The following is a 20,686-nucleotide window of genomic DNA, read 5'->3' on the forward strand; positions in this document are numbered from 1 at the left end:
TTTTATCGGAACACAATCCTGCGTATTTGTTTACATATTGTGTATGGCTGCTCTCTGCGCTACACAAGCACAGTTGAGTCATAGTGACAGAGATCATCCGGCCCACATCACTGAAGATATTTACCGTCCTTGCCCTTTACAGAGAAAGTTTGCTGGCTTCTTCTCTAGAAGCAGTCTCACGTGCAATCTGACGATCATTGGTCTAAAACTGGTTCTCAAAGTGTGTTCCTTGGACCAGCATCATCAGCATCACCTGGGAACATGTTAGAAAGGTGAATTCTCAGGCCCTTCCCTAGACCTGCTGAGTCAGAAATGCTGGAGGTGGGGCCCAGGAATCTGTGTTTTAGCCACCCTCCCAGGTGAGTCTGACGCCTGCTAAAGTTGAAAATCTCTGATCTAAAACACCCACGAAGGAAATGCCAGTGAGTGAGTGACACAGGAAGGGTGCTAATGGGCTCGAGTGGGAATAGAAGAGTTTGGAAAGATGTCAGGAGAGTGATGGCCCATCCGCTCTCTGCCCCCTCTGCAGCGGAGCCTTTGACAGCCCTTTGAGGAGGGGCCCTCTCACCAGTGCCTGTGCCGATGCCCGGGCCCCACCGCCGGACGGCCCCGCCCTCCCACAGAGTTGTCAGCACATTTGGAGCTGTCTCCACGCATAAATTCATGGACCAGCTGTCTCTTTTAATCTGGTTGCAAGATGAAACCATTAATAGATGTCAGACACATTGGCAATGATCTCTTCATTAATAATTTCCTCCTTTCCGAGGGAAAAAAAAATTAGTAACAAGCAACCATCAATAATTCAAAAATACAAGTTAACCTTTCTATTAGCAGAGTGGCTCTGCACACACCACGGACTCTTTCAGAGCCAGTAGTCCTGGCTTGAATAATGTTTTTGTGGCAGGAACATTAATATGCATTAATGCTGTCTGTCAAGACACGCAAATATAAATAACTCAAATGCAACTTGGACACTTTAAGTATTTGTCTAGTGTAACCTCACGATCCGACCATTTGGTTCTGTAAAAACATGCATTATCCAGTAATATTGCTGTGACCGAAAGCAGGACTTTCCAAAGGAATCATTTTCAGTTTGAGGCCCTTGTGGTTAGAAAGATTTCCCTTACGCTGAACCAACACTGCCACTCTGTTATTTCCTCCCTTCGAAGCTGGCTCCTCTTTCTGGGGACCCACAGAAAGAGCCTGGACACACCTCCAGGTGACTTTCATCTGGATGTTGGTGTGCCCTAGGTAAGCCTTCTCAATTCGTTGCCCTCATTTCCTTCTTGGTCCTCTTCTTATGTGATTTTCAGACCCCCAACATCTGGTTCCTCTTCTAGAACACGCTCCCTTTGGGCAACACCCCACTTCCAGGTGAAGTCTTGCACCTGCCCACACTCCCCACACCTCCATTTCCCACCCAGGTGAGCACGAACTAGTCACCCTCCCTCTGCAGATCTGTTCTCCCCTCTGTGAAATTGGGGTGATTCTTCCCCACTCCCTGAGCTGAGTGAGAATTAAGTGAGTTAATGGATGTGAAAATACCTAGAACCGGGCCTGACCGGCTCAAAAGATCCTTTCCTCTCCTCTCTCTCCTACTTCCAAGTTTTAGGTTCACGTTCCACCCCAGCCTTGACTCCAGGCCAACTATCATGGACACCTGGACCACAACACAGTGTGGAGAGCCAGCTCCTTAGGCCAAATCACCAGCACATGGTCCAGACTGTTGGCAAGTAGACCTCAGAGCCTGGGATGCCCTGAATGGAATGCTGGGACCGCATCTCACTTTGTCTAAATGGGACCTGCCAAACAGCTGTTTCTTTTCGCTTAAACACACACTCACTCACTCACACACAACTAAACTAAGTGACATGTGCCAAGCACCTACCATGCATGTTTGCGTCTCTAGCCCTGTCTTGTGCTACGCAGTGGGGATGCCAGGATAAAGTAACCCTGTCCACAGTCAGCCCACGCTGAGAGGCCACACCGGCACACAGGGGACAGGGTGGTGTTCATGTCAGGGTTTGAATAATGGGCGTCCAACGTGATTGAGATATGGCCCGGGCTTTACTTCTTGCTTCCAGCAAAGTGCTTCTCTGATGAAGCAGGAGAAAAACCACTGCTTCTGTGGCAGCCAGGTGCCCCAGAGTTGGACACAGGCCTTTCCAGAGCACTGAGTTTCCTGTAGGACTCAGCCCCGCTCCTTGTCCCTGACTCCAGACTTGGAAACAGGAGGGACCCGGGGAGGGATGGACTCTCCAGTCTGAGGTGGGGGGAGCCTCTGGCTTCTCTGCAGCCCCCTGCAGTAAGCTCAGCTCAAACTTCAGTCCCTTGCTGCTTCCAGTCTCATTCCTCCCAACCCCGCCCCATACACGGCAGCCAGAGCAATTATTCAAGAAGACAGCCACCCGACAGCCTTGTCACTCGCCAGCTTGAAACCCTTCACAAAGGCCCCATTGCCCTCAGAATAAAGTCCAAAATCCTTAACATGGCCGACAAGACCATCCACTGGCTGGGCCCAGCCTGCCTTTCTAAGCCCGCCCTCTCCCTGATTCACCTTAGACTCTCCCAACAGGGAGTCCTCACCAGGGAGAGAAGGAAAGAATGGCGTTCCCAATGGCCAGAACAGCTACGAAAATGCTCAAAGATGTGAAATCGTTCCCATAGGTTAGGATGAGCCAGAAAGCCTGAGAACTTAGATGCAGTGGCTCTCTTTGTCCTCTGACCCCATTTACACACACTCTTTACTCCAAGCCACACTGGATGATGCTCCATCACCTCCCTTGGCCCTCTGCCTGATAGTTTCTTCTCTCTGGAATGCCTCTCTTAAAATCCTTATCCTTATCTCAGTGTCCAAATCCTCAGCGCTCAGCTTTGGGCAGGATCCAATGGCTGGATCATAGTAGGCGGGATGAAGAATTCGTCAGTTCCATTTCCATAATACCATTGGCAGAGCTGCCTTCTCCGCAAGGGTGGCAGCATCTGAGGGTTTCAGGACTGTGTCTCACACACCCTCATACCCTCAAAGCCAAGCCCGAGGATGCACACAGCAAGCACTCAATAAATGTTGGTGAAGCCCAGGCCCAAATTTGCCTGCCAGGGCCAAATAAGAGTTCAGGATGACGAAGTTCAGTGCCCCATTGGTCAAGCTTCATGGGAGAGTCAATGCCAACTGTCCCTGATTCCAGGAACCACCAAGACCTCTTGTTAAGAACTCAGAATCCTCACTCACCCTGGAACTGATGAGCCCAAAACTTCAGGAAGAGCCTGGAAATCTTCCCTTTTTATCAGACTGTGCATGGAGGAGTGTCTTGGAAGACCATAACGGGGTAACCCTGTCCAGGTCAACAGGGAGCAGCAGGGGCTGTACTGTGGTCACGTTGCTGGAAGCACCTGGCCCAGGCTCAGAGCGGTCAGGCCTGTCCCTGGCAGACAGGAACCGGGAGAAAAGGCCTGCAGGCTTTAGCGGCCTGTCTGCCCGAGCCAAGCCTCCTCCAGGTGGGGCCCGAGCCCCAGGAACGAGAGAGGCTGAACCTCTGAGAAAAAAATGGCACCAAGAGGTTTGAAACAGAAATGATACAGAAAGAATGCCTCATTTTATAAAGAAATTGTTAAAACTTCCTACTGACCTCAGCTTTACAGATTCGGCTTCAGCAGAATCCTTGATGATTCTTAATATACTTTCATGATATTTCCCTGCATAGCCCTCTCTTATTAATATTATTTACTTATGTTTATGACTTTTTATGATTGTATAAATTTGGTATTTTATTTTCATTGATGTGTTATCTTATTATTGTATTTTTGAAGTGCCTTCCACCCACCATAAAAACCACGCCCTTGACAGTAACAGAATTCTGCCCACTGCAGTCCAACCCTTGAAGGCTGCACAAGTCGAATGCAGGCTGGAAAGAGGGCCTTCCGGGGAAGAGATCCCAGAGCCCATTTGGGCTGGGCTCCCACCAGGCAGCCAGGCCTGGGTTTCTGCTTCAATGGTTCTCAGTCCTGTGGCATATTAGCATCACCTGGGGCCCACCTTAGCCGTGGAGGTATTTGGGTAGGACCCAGGCAACAGTATTTTCTAAATCTCCCTGGTATTTCCACTAAGAACCACTGCAAGGACTCCTCACTCAGAGTCTTCCCACCCATGGGTGGGTGAGATGTGAATCATCTAAGCAATTTGTGGGAGGTGAGGTTTGAGTGGGGCTACACAGAGTTCTGCCCTCTTATAATCTGATACAGTTTCCTAAAGATGCCCCGCCCCCTTGCGCATCTCAGGGAATCCCTGCACATACGGAGAGATGCTTCTGAAGAGGGTGTCAGGGGCAGGTGGCACATTTCTCAACATGCGTCCATGGGACACACCTGCTCCAGAACCACTCGGGGTATTGATTAGTTTGGCATGGAACCAATTCAGAATCCCTAAGGTTGAGACTCAAGAGTTTGATTTTTTTGACTTGCACACCATGTGATTCTCAAGCACGTGTAAGTTTGTGAATGGCTGATGCGGTGTCAGGAACAAGGAAAGCTGAAAGCCTCCAGGGACAACTCTGAGCCTACTGAGGCCATGTCTGCATCTTGCCCATTGTTGTGTCTCTGACACCTGTAAGCACTTAGAGGATGAATACTGAGCCTGGAACACATACATACATATGGTATTTTAGGCAAGACTCTTTTTGTTATGTGCAGCTCAAATAAGCTTCAGTGAAAAGAGGAATCCAGTGGCTTATTTAGCTGAGCAGTTTATGAGCGCCTTCAGGCAAAGCTGGATCCAGGTACTCAATTGCCATTTTTCTCTCTCCATACTGCAGTTGTGCTTCTCTCTGTGAGTAACTGGACAATGAAAGCTCCATATATAGTTCTCACAGCATAGCACCGTCGGGAAAAAATAAGACCTTCTGCAAGACCCCTGCCAAACTCTAGTGAAGACACTGATCAGCTGATTTGGGTCACATTTCATTTCCTGAAACAATCCATTTGGCCAGGGGAGTGGTGGGGAAGGCAGTACTGTAACTGGCCAGCCTTGGTCATTTGTCCACCCCTCCATATTGGGGATGGTCACCGTAACTGATAGCCCCATAAAGACCAAATGAAGTGGGGAGGAGTGTCTTCCAGAGGATCTTGGCACCTCTCTTATGAATCAAAATGTTCCTAAACCCTTTTCATAAGTAGTCTACAGACCTAAGCCCTCACCCAGGGTCTGCCCTCTGCATATCTATTCCTCCTCTCCATCCAACACCCCAGTCAATGCCCCATCCCCACATAGACCCTGTGATTTCTACATAACCTCCCCTTCCTCTGTACCAAAGCATGAGTGGTATCCTCAAAAGGTGTTCCATCAGCCAGCCACTCCACAGTCAATCCAATGGAGTAAATACCAGTTCCTCCAGTTTCAGAAAACTGCATCTGTGCAAGAAAGAAATATTTTACTCTTCTACACAGAAAGATGTTTCACCGCAAATGACAATCCCCAGAATCCCTTCACCCCTGCTGGAAATGAGCCCCCAGAATCCCTTCACCCCTGCTGGAACTGAGCCCCCAGAATCCCTTGCACCCCTGCTGGAACTGAGCGGGATGGTGGCAGAGGACTCCCGAGCACACCGAGATTGCTCGTTGGCGCGACAGGCCAGACGGCACACGTTTATTCAAGCCATTCTCATGTCAAACAAAACATTGATAAATCATTATTTCTACAAGCTAAAAAAATGCTAATAACTCAAGGCAGAATGAGAGTGAGTTTGTTGAAATGAACGTGAAGAATGGAGGGTACGCTCTTGGAATGTAAAACCATAGAAAGTACCATCTGGGAACACAGAAATCATCTGTCTTATCTGGGAGCCTGTCTCCAGAGTGGCAAATTTAGGGGCTGGTTGGAGGACAGAGTGTGCCCTGTGCTCTGGGGTGGGGGCTGAAGGGCCGGGGGACCGGGGTGTTCCTCTACCGAAAAACACCGTTCATCACTGTCTGCCACTGGAGCCTAAAGACTGATAATCTTGGGGATTTTTCACTTTGTTTTACTTCTGCCGTTCTGAAATGTTTGAACTTGCATTTACTGTGAGCCAGACCCGCAGCTAAAAGCCTTACATGCATGGTCCACGCCACGGTTCTCTTATTATTCCCCATTTACAGGTGAGGAAACCGAGGCACGAGGAGATTTGATGATTCAGGATGGATACTGGTTTTAGGTTTTGCTTTCCTCTCAACATCTCTTGGACCTTTTAAGATCGCTGTAATTGTGTCTCCCAATCGTGGACCAAGAATGTTGGAATTAGCAGGGCACTCCAAGCCCGACCATCTCAAACCTTTTTTCATTTTACAGACATTTCAATAGAACTTTGCTGGCAAGCAGAAATAAATAAGTTCAGTTTACCCAGAAGCTAGATCTCCTGTAATAAGTTCTGCGCTGGGTTCTCCCCAGAGCAGAAGAATGTGCCATATAGTTTGGGTTGATTTTGCTTCTTTGAGGCTTTGCTTTCTGAATTTCTCAGGCCTCACCTACTCCAGGAAGAACTGAGATATGATAACAAGGACCACATAGCCCAAAAAAGTCCCTGGATTAACACAGGCGGGTGCTCCCCAGGGCTCAGTTGGGGTCAGAGCATCTGCTTTGAGAGACTGGCCCTCTGGGTAATTCTTGCTTCCTGCGAGAAGAACATTAAGGGCCTGTGAATGTTTCAAAATACAAATGCATGGAATTTTGCAACCTCGCATAATCAGGTTTCTGCACTCTGATAGGATTCAAAAAGAAGTCAGGAATTGACGAATGTTAAATGTTTCCTTACCCGCTAATCGTGCTTCCTCTCCTTCCTCTCTTTCTCCTCCTGTGACTCTTCTAACATGAATTTATTTTCTATTTGAAAGCCAATCTCGCTGGTTATTAGATATTCTCCCTGCTGTCACTATCAGTAAATTATTAAACAGCTGACCAAGCTTTGTTTTAAAATGATTCTCTTCTGAAGCTCAGTGATATATTTGCCGTGAATACTGAATGGCGCCGCGGTCTCCAAGGACACGTGAATGAGTCCTACTTACTACCTTTAGCAAAACGTGTGTGCAATTAGCAGCAAGAACTCGCCGTGAATGGCGGTTACTCAGGATGCTCATGGCTCATTGACATGGAGCTCTCTTTACTCATTACGCTCCAGACTGGGAGAAGAAGCGTGTTGAGCTTCTAGGCCATGTCACGAAACTGCACAGAGACCTGCCTCTTGTCATTCCTCACCTCATTTCTTGTCCTGCCACCCCTGAGCCTCAACTTATCTGTAAGGATCCCTTCCTTATTTAAAGGAGCAGCTGTTTTGAGTGCATTTCCATTTAAGGAATATAAACCAGATCAGAATAAAATTCCTTAACCTGTTTGTGTCTCCACTTCCTCATCTATAAATGGAGATCATGGATTTTTTAATGAAAACAAAGTGCTGAGCACAGTGCCTGGCATATATATAGTAAGCGCATAGGAGCTGGTAGCTACTTTTTTTCCTGTTGACTCCTGCATGAGTCCAGACTGTCTAGCTTTGAGTGACAGAGACGCATGTCAAACTCATTTAAGTGAAAGAAGACACGTATTGGCTTACCTAATCAAACAGTGCTTCATCAGTCAAGGTCTAACCTAAAAAAAAAACTAAATAGAAACTGCTTAAAGTATTTACAGCAGAGGAATTTAATTCAGGAAATTGGCTATACAGTGATGAGGGAGCTGGGAGCCGAAAAAGAGATAGGAAGGTAACTCAGAAATACACAAGAGCAAGAAGGACGCCCAGCCCTGAGATGGAGGAACAAAGGTACTGGAAGCCCAGGGTGCGGTAATGCTGGAAGTTGGAACCATGACGGGTATGTCAGGGGAAGCTGAAGCCGAGGAGGATAATTCTTTGCTGCTGGAAAAATCACCCAAAGCAAACAGAGAGAAGAAGAAATTCCCTTTTGTCTTTCTTTCCTCTGCCCTTCGGCATCCTGTCAGTGCCTCCCATTGGCCAAACCCAGCTGGAAAACAGCAGAAACAGGAGTCTGGGAAAACACCACCTTGAGATGATTGAGTCCAGAGCGTGTGTTCTTAACTGCTATAAAATAGTGTCTCCAATATGCAAACCCATGAGCATCACCTCCATCTGAAACAATCTGCCCCCACTTGATTATCTGCGTTATCATTCCCTCCCCAGATGCTATGACCAGCCCTGTCCTTGGTCATGAGGGCTTTAAGGGGCCCTGGTTGGGACATTGGTCCTTCTCTTGCATTGTACCTCTGGGAATGTCCACCAGACTTCTAACACACCCTGAGTCCAGCATGAAGTTGTCAGCCTTGGGCATCCTCAATCCGGGTTTCAAAAAACCCATTGGGAAGTATGACAAAGAAGTGATGGGGGCCCGGAGACAGAATGTTATGTCTTAGAACTCAGCACCAGGGGTTGACTGGGTCAAGAGGGACAAGTAGTAACTGGAGAAAAGCAAGCACTGCCGTTCACTTCACTCCCACAAGAGTTTACTTATTGAAAAGTGGAGGTTGAATTTGGAAACCAGGCTCAGAATGGCTCAAGTGCAGAATTTGGTTTAAATAAGTCACTCCAATATTTTAATTAATGATCATATTTCACAGCAGACTCTGAAAGCAAAGAATCCGATATGCTGTAATTTGTTAGGAAATCTGAATCTAAGAACAAGACGAGGTTCTGTGGAGGTTTTGGAGTCAAAAGTTGGTGCTATTCATCTTCAAAGGGACCAGCTAACAACAAACACTCCTTCCTCAACTTCTGAATCCCGAAGCCTCGAGTGAAAATGCTTCCTATCTGTTGGGAAAGTGTTCCAGTCTGCAGAATCACTCTCTTGATAAGGCAGTAATTAGAGGAGCAGTTTTAGCAGATACGAAGGCATTTTTTAAGAATTTTAATTATTCAAAAGCCTGATTAATTATCTAGCCCATGGATCACAGGCCAAAGAGGGCTAAAACTGTATGGAAATGCTTACTGTGCCAGGGCGAAGGGAGAATTCACCTACCTTCAAACAGAAAGCTGCTCCCTGTGACTTTGTAATTACATTTTGTGCCCTGCGGTGGTCACAATGGATGGACCCCTGGACGGGGCATTAGGAGACCTGGGTTCCAGGCCTGGCTGCACCCCTCACCCACTGCTTCCTTGGTGAACTCCTTTCCCTTATCAGAACTCTGTGCAATTAGTGGGGAGAAAGATGCAGGGGATACAATGGATGGTCTCTTGGCCTCTTGTCAAGACTGTGCTGACACTCTAGCAATAGGGGACTTTTTATTTTTAAAGTATAGACACCATTGGAATTGTTTCTGGGACAATGAAAACCCAGGGCATGTTCATGAGCAGGGAAGGGCTTTGATCGGATTTGGGGTTGGGAATACAGTCACCCACCCGTGTCGGGTAGATTAGTATGGGGAGAGGCTAGTAGTGGGGCTACCTGAGACATGTCAGGTAGACGGGTGTGTTCCTAAACAAATGTGTGGATGGAAAAATGTCACCCATTCATTGAGCATTTACTGAGCACCTTACATATACCTTTGGCCCCGTGTGAGGTGCTGTAGAGACACAGGCAGGCTCTGCCTTCAAGGAGTTGGCTGGGGCAAGGATGCCTTGCTAGGATGGTAGCCCACTGATGGGTCTATTTGTGTGATGATGTCAGAATATTCTGGAAGGAGAATGGTCCACTTTTATTGACATAGCAGTCATGCCCCAAGCCTCTGTATGAGCCCTGTCTGCAGACCCAGTGATGAGACCATCTCCAGTGTGTTCCCTGGGTGGACTTGATGGCTTTCCTCATGGGGCAATTGCCTCGCCTCAGCAAAGCTCTCAACACTCACCCCTAGCTTTCGTCTAGGTTTAAGTGTTGGAGATCCCATAATATTTCCCAGATGAGAAATTTTCAATCGACGTTGGGACGGTGGACTAAGAGCTTTCAACTTGTTCTCTTGGGAGCTCCTCTAGCAACCCACAGTGTGTTCCTTGGTGACTGCCGCCTGGAGCATAACACAGTGGCTAAGAGCGTGAGCCCTGGAGCTAGATTAGCTATTTGAATCCTTGCTCTGCTGCCTCCTGGCTCCAGGACCTTGGACAGGTCATATAACCTCTCTGTGCCTCAGTTTCCCTATATGTAAAAAAAATTACTGTAAGGATTAAAGTGAAGTGTGTGCACATAGTAGATGTGATGTAATGATAGATAAATAAGTATTTATGTTACTTTATACAGCTGTCTTCAATTCTATAGGACTGAGTTACCCCATGTCTAAAATAGGACAATAATCCTTATGCATTTGTTCAACAAATATTTACTGAGGTCCTATTAAGTGCCAGACACTATTGTGAGAGCTGAGGATACCACACTAAATAAAACAAGGTCGTCGTCCTCATGGAGTTTGCATTCTTATGGGTGGAAAGGGCAGGCAGGACAACCAAATAAATGTGTGTTGTGGAAAAAATATAAAGCAGATTAATATGGTGGTGTGCATGCTTTTTAAGATACAGTGGTCAGGGGAGGCCTTTACAAGGTGATGGTATTTGAACAGCAATCTGAGTCAATGGAACAAGTGATCCGAAGGCAGAAAGTGCATTGAAGTCAAAGGGAATAGCAGGTGCAAAGGGCCCGAGGCAGGACCACACATGACACATGCAAGGAACAGCTATGAGACCCCCGTGGCTGGAGAGGAGCAGGAGAAGAGAACGTGGTAGGTGGGATCCCCAGGGGAAGACTGAGGGGCTGGAGCACACACAGTCTCACAGGCCAGGTCAGGACATGGAAAGTATCCTAAATGTGCTTGGAAGCCAGCAGAGGGATTTGCGGGATGGGTGACAAGGTCTGACATGTACACAAATTAGCATACTGCAAGGCAGAATGTGATGCACTGTGGAGACACAAAGTGTTCAAGAAGTTAGAGGAGAGGGGAGCAAGCAAGTCTATTTCAGACTTGGGAGAGCAAGAAAAGCTTCAAGGAGCCGTGTAGATGTGAAATGGGAGGAAGCCAATATTTCAAGGGCAGGGAAATCTACAGACTTGATGCTTATCCATTTGTTGATTTGTTCGTTCATTCACTTCTCACTGCCGCCTCTTTGTGCTGCATCCTTTCTAGGTGCTAAGGATACGGTGGTGACTAAAATCCAGCCCAGTGCCTGTCTTCAGTGAGTTCACAGTGCAGGCCGGGTGGAAGGACGAGATTAGACTGGTGTTAATTCCCATTAAGCCACTAAAATTCCAGGCTTACTTGTTACTGCAGCATAAGCACAGCTGGGTTGTGACCTCCAGTATTGAATGAGGTGCTCGCCATGTGCGGCTCCTCTAAGAGAGAGGCAGGGATTTGTCACACAAGCCATGCTGTGATGACATTCCCTCTGACTGAGACAGCTCCATCAGTAAACCCACTTACATTCACACAGTCATCTTCAAGAAAACCTATACTGCCTTGAGCCCCTGTTAGAGTACCAAGCTCCTAATAATGGTTCATTGTCCCCATGAAAAACAAAAATAAACTCCATCCTAAGATAATAAGCCATCCCAAAGAGCAGCGATCTAGACTCAGTATTAATCAGACTCTTGGAGGAGTGCTTACTCTGTTCCAGGGACTTTGCTAAGTGTTCCACAATAATGAACTCCTTTAATCTTCAGAACAGTCTGTCGTCACCCTGCGGGACCCCTTCACCCATCCTTCTTCAGTGCACACTGCCTGACTTCCAGCTGCCAGCGTCTTTGCCCAAGGGCTTCCTCTGCCTGATGGAATCCACTTTACAGCCAACACGGCAAGCCAGATGTGCCAGGGAATCAACACCTCCTCCCTACACATGCACACCCACACATGCGCATGCACTCACATGCAAGAGCATCCTTCAACGAAGGAGGGATGGGAGCTCATGGACGAATACCCCAGTTCCTTCACTCCCAGGGTCATGTTTCAGTCTGTAGAGCTCCGTAGTGGGGTTAGGTTCAGTCATCCATGATGATGGCTGGCTCAGGAGCTCGCCACTTATTGGCCATTCTCTTTCCTGTCTCCCTTTACCCCTCATCTCTCTTCACCTCCCCCCACCCCCCCGTTAACTGCTTGCTCTTAAATCCATGTCTCAGGGTCGGCTCCTGAGGGACCCAGATTAAGATACAGCCCACCCTGGGAAGGAGGGAGGCACCATATCATCATCCTTATTTTGTAGCTGAGAAAACTGAAAACAGAGAGGTTGGGTAACTTGCCCAAGGTCACAAAGCTGGTAAGTGGCCGACGCTGCTCAAACCCAGCCACTACTGGGCTCCACAATCCCATACTAGTAACCCAGATACTCTGCTGCCTCTGGCTGGGAGAACAACCCAAATCACTGAACACACACCTCGTTTAATTGGCTTTGGGAGACACGCAGGTTGGTGAGCTACACAGATTCATCTATAACCTCCTCTTCGGAGATCTGGCGTGTATTTCATAAGTGTGTTTGAGAAGGTATTTGATGTGATTTTCAATGCAGTGGCAACCAAGCAGTGATCCATCAGCCAGCTCTCTTTGACAGAAACTTGATCTCCCAGGTCAGGAAGCAAACCTCCATTTACGTAGGATGCACTTGGAATGCGCCCTCTTAGTAACACACGGAGGATAAAGCGGAGTCAGTGACAGTTCTTGTCAATGAGTTTGTTATGGCAAGAGGGGAGATGCGAGGCTCTCTGGGCTGAGTGTTGCTGCTGACACTCCACATGTAAGCCTTTTTCTTTTTTGTATGATAAACACTTTGCCTGCATCTTTAGCCCTGCCTGTCAATTCCTTGATGTCTCCAAGTCCTCTTTTGATGCAGGTATCTTCATCCAATAGCACAAAAGCAAAAAGAGTACTTACTTGGTTCCCAGGCCCCAACCATTCTTTTTCTTTCAAACTAGATCTCTCTGATTTTTCAATTTTGTTTCGTGTCTGGATGAGTAATTTCAGACCCAGAAGGTTGGTGAAGTCTGAGATTCCTCACGCAGGATTTCTTGCCTTCACCCAAAAAGCAAAGCCCACTGTAAAAAATTGTCTCTGGGATTCATTTCTTGCAGGCACTGATGAAAACATTTTTTTTCTTAAAGATATTTCAAAGATCCTGGGACATGATGGTAGGAAATAACCCCAGAAAGTGAGACAAGCAGGATGCAAAAAATTTAATATTAGATTTGTTTTGTCATTAGAAAAGCTCATCCCTTTGGCTTTTGGGGTGAAATTGGAGCCATGGAAGATGAGAAACTGAGGAATGAAAGATCTGATCAAAACTGCGTCTGCTGACCTCAAGATTAATGTTTTCAAAGTACAAACTTATTTTTCTTATGGCAAGGTTTTCCGTTCTTTATTCATAACCTAAAGAAATTAAAAATCATGTGGCTAGTTTCTTCCTGCTTCTCATACAAGCTTTTCTTGTTCAACTAACAGATAGAACTAAATTTAAAAGAAAGAAAGGGAGGAGGGAAGGAGGAAGGGAGTGAAATGGAAGAGAGAGAGAGAGGGAGGGAGAGAGGACAGAAAAATACTATGTGGAGGACACTCTTTGTGTGTGTGTGTGTGAGGAAGATTGTTGCTGAGCTAACATCCATGCCCATCTTCCTCTATTTCATGTGGGATGCTGCCACAGCATGGCTTGATGAGCCGTGCTAGGTCTGCGCCCAGGATCAGAACCTGCAAACCCTGGGCCGCTGAAGCAGAGTGCACGAACTTAACTACTACACCACCAGGCCAGCCCCAAGGACGACATTCTTTTGACTCCCAACTGTAACTACCTTGTTGGCCATCTATAATGGAAATGCACTGGACAGTTATTCAATGCCTCACTTAACTCTGTCTGTGTCAATTCAGTATTTTAATGCATTAGCTCCAGAGCATGCCCATGCTAGTCTTTCCATTGTCTCAGCCACACAATGGCAGTGTTCAATCAAGACATAGAGTTTCTTCATGTACTTCATTCAAAACATATCCCTGAGGCTCTTTGACATGAAGACACCTGCTAGACTCTGATGGGCTACTTGATGCTGTGTGACAACAACCCCTAAATCTCAGAGACTTGAAACAACAAAAGTTTATTTCTTGCTTACGTTCCTTTTCTGTTGTGGAACTACCCGGACCTGTGTTCCACATTGTCCTCACTCAGGGACCCCGGCTGAGGGGGCTCCATCTCTGTCCTTTAGTGATTGCTAAAATAGGAGAAGCCATCTGGAGAATCCCCCTTAGCTTTAAAGGTCCCACCTGGAAGTGACACACATCACTCTGCTCATATTTCATTGGCCAAAGCAAGTCACACAGTCATGACTTAGTTCAAGGGTAGGTAGGAAAACTCAGTCCTACTATGTGCCCACAAGAGGAGGGCAACCGAAATATTTGGTGAACAGCTAATGCCAACCACACATATAACTCTTGAGGTGGAGGAGCTCATTGTCTTTTAAGGATGGCGATGCCAAAAAGATTTGTTAGTGGTTCCCTAGGAGAGGAACAAACTAAATGTCACAAGTTCAAGAAGGCCAGGGAACTGGGCCTGAGAAGATTTTCAGGATTTTTAGAGGTCGAGATGAGACACTGGGCTTTCTAGGTGGGAAGAAGTGCAGAGGGGGCCGGAACGCGCGGGTTAAGTTGTGGAAGAATGAGGGGCTTGCTTTGCCACAAGTAGAATGTGTATTTAGGAATTCGTAAGATCTAAGAAAGGGAGTAGGCTCAGCACCTGGAAAAATTACGTGCCAGGCTAGGGAGGTTGGACTTCTTTCAGCAGATTGGGCCATCACTCATTCATTCATTCATTCATTCATTCAGTAAATATGTGCAAGTACCATACTAGGCTCTGAGGCCGTAGCAAGGTAATGAGAATGGAAGAAAGGAAATGACTTTGGGAAAGATTTTGAAAGGAGAATTAAAAGAATTGGGTGAATTTATGAAGGGTGAACTTATAAGAGTGGGAGCTGAGGCCAAAGGTGGCCCTGGAGGTAGAGAACATGTTGGAGCCAAGCACCCCGAGAGCTCAGGGAGGATGGGAGTGGGGAGAAGGTGGCTTATGGGCCGCGAGATGAGCTGGGTGTGAGGTGCCAAGGAGCCGTGTGAGGGGCATGCCCACGCAGCCCCGTTTCCATGCAGTCATCGGCATGTGGGGCGCCCTCCAGCAGACGCTCTTGGTGGCCGGCCTGATCCTCTCCTAGCCCTGTTACCAGGTCTGTGGAACTCTGTCCTGGCGTCTGCGGGATCCTCTCCTGACCTTTGCCTCTGACAGCCCATATCTGTGGCTCTCAAGAAGACTGGCTTCAGGCTCCTGGACACACTTTGCCCACACACACACACTCACACACACACACACAGAGACATGGACGTACCCAGGTGTCAGTGTCTCCCTGGAGCGGCCCTCAATGCCTGCCTGGTACAGGAGAACATCCCAGCTTTCAGGACAGCTGCTGAGGCATGACTTCTGTTCCAGTGGTCCCTAAAGGATCAGGTGGAAAGTTCTCGTCCGTGGATTTTGCCTATAATCACATCTTTGTTTGGCCCTTCCTTCCCCGTCCCTGGCCCTCTTCCCCTGACCCCTCACTGGTTTCTCCTGGGAGCAGTTCCTTAATAAATCACTCACAAACACATCCCCATCGCAGGGTCTGCTTCTGGGGAACCCAGCCTACGTCCAGGACCTGCAGCGTGCTGGCCCTTTGAATAAGACACAGCCTGGGTTTTCAAGGAGCTCACCGTCAGGTGCATTGACAATTTCAGTACAGTGTGTGAAGGTGTGATGACAGAGATGCTGGGGGGTTGGGGAAGGCATGACAACAAAGTCAAGGGCTCTTCCATCTAACGGAGGCAAGGAAGGCTTCATAGAGGAGGTGACCCTTGGACTGGGTCTTAAAGGACGAACAGGATTTTGTTAAGGGAAAGGTATGGAAGAGCAATAGAGGCAGAGGGAGCATAATCCAAAGTCAGCAGGCACGGAGGGAGGGGGAAATGGGGTACAGGGAAGCCCTAAGTAGTCTTATACTGCTAGGGCATGAAGGGTGAAGAGACAGTGGTGGGCAAAGACCACAGATGACCTGGGGGCATGGGAGCCCCCTAAGGGGTAGGATTTCAGCAGGGGGCACAGGTCTGGCCCATGAGGAAGTGGTCAGGGAGGAAGGACGCATGGCCTTTGAGCTGTACTCCCAGCCCACAGTGGTCTCCCAGGGGCGACGCTCACCAAGCCTGGGTGCCCGTCCCAGAGGCCCTCAACAGCACCCATGACCTTCCTCTCATCAATTGATGCCGTGACCAATGAAACAGGCTCCCGGGGACAGATAAGGGCTAAGCAGAAATTACTCAACAGTTGTCTGGGGAACTTTTAGTCTGGGTTCTCCCAGAAGCAGACTCTGAGACGAGGATTTGAGCAGCTGGAATTTATTTGGGAGGTGCAAGAAAATACCAGTCGGGGATGAGGAAGTGAGGCAGGAAAGGGAAGGCGGCCAATACAGGACGTCTTTTCAGGCATGTCACCACTGGGGGCAACTGGAGCCTGATCCAGGGGAGCTCTGGGGAGTGGGGGAGCACACACCCCTGAGTTTTCCTACCTGTAGCTGAGGTATTTGTACCCCAGCTCCCTTCAGTCGTGTGTTGAGGGCTGCTCAGGGGGAGTGTGAATTCCCTGGAAGGCAGCAAAGTGCCAGCAGGCCATGAAACGCAGGTGCAGACAGTTGGAAGTCAGGCGGCTGTGCCCTGAAGGACGAGGGACTCTGAGCAGGGCGCCCACAGTGAGCGCTGCACTTCGCGCTGCTTCTCTCTCCCTAGCTGTGAAGGAGAAACACCTCTAAGGCTCTGATTTTCTTTCTTTCTCCTCCACATGAAGGTTGGAAGAAGAGTCAGAAAGGGAATCAACAGTCAAAAGGAGGGGAGTCTGTATCAATCAGAAACCATTCAAGCTTCATTGTCCCTAACCTATTTGGGGCCAGTGTATCTGCCAATTGGCGCAGACTCATTTCCTCACTCCGTAAAGCAAGTGAGCAAAAGAGAAAGATGGCTCATAATCACCTTCTACAAAGCTGAAGCGTAATTTGACTTTGGGTTTATAAAGAATCTCCTGGTTCTTTTCACCTGAAAACGCTAGTGTGACGTTGCTTTTCATACACCCCATTCTGCTAAAGCGGGGCTGTGTGCACATGTTCGAATGCCACAGCCATAAGGAAACAGGCTTTTTTTGTAAGTCCAGTGCTTTGCAGACGACTCTGGGACCTGGGAGCTCTGCAGGGATGTCTCAGGTGGTAGGCAAGAGGGGAAGGAGGATTTTTTCTGCTCTGAGCCCCCATCTTAGTTTGGGTCCCTCCCAGGCACTGACCCTGAAACAAGGATTTATGTGCAAGTCACACATATAGGAGGCGATCCCAGTAGGAGAGTGAGGAAGTGAGAAAGGAGAGGGAAGGCAGCGCATGGAGGGTGTGTCAGCAATGCAGTTACCAGTGTGGGCACCTGGGGCTTGTGCCTCCTGGGGAACTCAGAGTCAGTCAGATGACAAGCTGGGGAAAGCCCAGAAGAGGCTGGGCTGGGGTATAAATACCGGTCATTGGTTGAGGGCTGCTTGTGGGGGTTGTTAATTCCCCAGAACTTCCAGCCTGCCAAGTAGGTGGCAAAATGGACACTGGCAGCCAGAGAAAGCCTTTGGGCAAAAAAAAAAAAAAACAGGATGTGCTGGCAGTTGGAATTCAGTGGAATGAGCTGAAATTTTAAGAGCAAAGGAACATGGAGGAGGCCCCAGTAGCATGGGTTATAGCCCCCTCCTCTCACTCCTCTAAGAAGAGAGGCTTGCATCTTACCTGTTCTCCATGTCTGGGTGTTGAGTTAAAGTGCTAGAATAGAGATATGCTAACAAAAAAAAACGTTTTAAAACCTCTCTTCAGATCCAACGCACATGTTTTGCAAGCAGGACACAGAGGCCCAGGAAAGGGAGCGGGCAGCCTTCTGCAGCAGGGCGGGGACCAGAATGGAGGTCTCCTGGGCTGCAGACCAGCCCTCGTGCCACACTGCACTCTTTCTGCTAAAGCCCATTTTTGCTTCTATTTCCTTTTTTCCAATTCCATTTCTTCACATTATCCTCACTCTCCACGCCTGCCCCCGTGCCCTCAGCTGACTTTCTCAGCATCAACCACTCCGAGATCTCCACAAGTCATAGAGGATTCCATTCTCTTTCCATCTTTATCCGGTTGCTTTAACAAAACCTTTCATACATTTGCAAACAGTGACCAAAAGTATGAAAACCAGAGGACTGATGCCAGCGCCACCACTTTGGAATTAAATGTAAATACTCCACTTCACTGGGGTGACATGCTGGGCTGATGAAACTGCTTCTGCAAACTCACTATCCAGGGGTCTGTTTCAGATGCAGGTTCCCGTTGTCTCTCATGCTCGAAGATTATTCAAAAGCCTTTGGGTGGCTTTTTACATTAACATCTGGATGTCTTAATTCATAAAACCATTGTGTGTCCTGTTGATCTCTGCATCCTCGGTATCTGGAACCCTTCCTAGCACATAGTAAGTGCTCAGTAAAGGTTTACAAAACGAACGAAGAGTAAAAATCATAGGCTCTGTGCTCTGTGCCTCACCTTCAAACCGAAATTGAAAGGCCAGCTATGAGAATTTTCATGTGTACGCTGAGTTTCAGTAACGTTCTACTAAACATTGACCATGACTTCTTTGCCAAAGATTTCTTTTGAACTGTACTGACAGAAACAAAAGTAATCAATAAGGTCATTCATTTATTAAATAAATATTTATTCAGTGCTGACTGTGTGTTAAGTACTGGGATACAATGGTGAGAAAAAGGAGAAAGAAATTAAAGAAAGACTCTTTCTGTCTTTTTGAATAGTGTAGCCCAGACAGATATTAATCAAGTAATCACATAAACTAAAAACAACAGCACGAGCCAGCACTGATGGCCTAGTGGTTAAAATTCGATGCACTCCGCTTCGGCAGCCTGGGTTGGGTTCCCAGATGCACCCACACCACTCGTCTGTCAGTAGCCATGCTGTGGCAGCAGCTCACATAGAAGAAGGACTTACAAGTCCTCAGACTTACAACTAGAATATAAAACTATGTATTGGGGCTTTGGGGAGGGAAAAAAGAGAGAGAGGAAGATTGGCAACAGATGTTAGCTCAGGGCAAATCTTTTCCAGGAAAAGAAAAAAAAAAGGTAACAGTGCAACTGTGATAAGTGATAGGGGTGGTGTTAAAGATAGGGCCCCAAATCCTGTGATGTTCCTCCTCTAGAGAGGTGGAGCTTCATTCCCCTTCCTTTGGTGTAGACTGGACTCAGTGACTCACTTCTGAGAAATGGACATGGTGGGATGTCATTTCCAGGATTAAGTTATGAGACAACTGAGGCCTCTGTCTTAGGTGTGTCCTCTCTTCTCCTCTGCTCTCCCTTCCCCGCTTATCTCTCCCCCCCCCCCCACCCCATTTCTCTCTCTCTTTCTTGAATCACTTGCTCTGGGGGAAGCCGGTGGCCCTGCTGTGAGGATGCTCAGGCAGCTGATGGAGGGAGGACCATTTGGTGAGAAACTGAAGCCTTCCAGCATCTGTGTAAGTGACTTTGGAAGCAGAGTCTCCGCCCCCAGTTGGGCCTCCAGATGTCTGCAGCCCTGGCCAACAGCCTGCCTACAACCTCATGGGAGACCCCTGAACCCAAACCACCCAGCTAAGCCACTCCCATAGGCCTGACCCATAGAAACTATGACATAGTGTTTATTGTTGTAAGCTACTAAATTCGGGGTCATTTATTACAAAGCCATAGATAGCTAACATGAAGGAGAAATACAAAATACTATATAATGTGAAGTAGAGTACATGAATCCAGTCTGGGGAGTCAGGAAGATCTTCTCTAAGGAAGTGATTGAGTAATAGAGGAGCAAGAAGGCTGGGAAGAGGAACTCAAGGAAAGGAAGTGACATGTGCAAAGGCCCTGAGACAGGAAGGAACATAGTAAGTTGGAAAGACTGGAAGTGACCAGTGTGGCTGCAGCATGGAGACCAAATGGGAGAGTGCTTTCTAATGAAGCTGGCATTATGGGAGGAACTCATCCAAGGAAAGCCTTGAGATATTGTCAAGGACCTTTGTCTTTAGCAAGAGAGCAGTGGGAAGCCTTTGAATGATTTTAAAGAGAGAGATGACTTGATTAAACTTGTGTTCCTTTCATGTCCTTTCAACTATTGTTTCTTATCGTGACATTCAGCTGACAACTTCCTCTCCCTGGGCATGTTTTGATTTCCACATAGACTTGCTGCCAATAATGGAAATTACACGGGCTAAAACAACCTGCTCATAATTTGCAGTGCTGTCTTCATGCTAAGCCTCATCCCATCCCAGTGGCTGCCAGTCCTTGAAGTCACCTCTGAGAGGGTGAGCTGGACAAGGTCTAAGAAGCACAGGATGAAGTGAGGATCTCCCTTCAAGGTCAGTCCCAAGAATCATGTGCCAGCATTAGTGAGTAGACACATCTTTGCTTTTTTCAGGAAGAAAGTCTAGAGTTTCTATCATGTTCTCAAGGGGATCTGGGTTCCCTGGAAGAGAGCTTGAAAGAAGGATTCAGGATCATGTGAGTTAATGAGCAAGGGCTCTCAGGGACTCCTGTAAGGAGAGGGAAGGGAAGAGAGCCCAGCAAGGGTGTGACAGGTCGTGTGTGGCCCTGGCCTGGTCCGTGGGGGGACTCTGGAGCATACACTCTACCACAGAGTTATCCCCATCCTGAGGCGAGGGGCAAGTCTTTTGGAC

This window comes from Equus przewalskii, chromosome 21, assembly GCF_037783145.1.
Source record: "Equus przewalskii isolate Varuska chromosome 21, EquPr2, whole genome shotgun sequence".
Classification (NCBI taxonomy): Eukaryota; Metazoa; Chordata; class Mammalia; order Perissodactyla; family Equidae; genus Equus; species Equus przewalskii.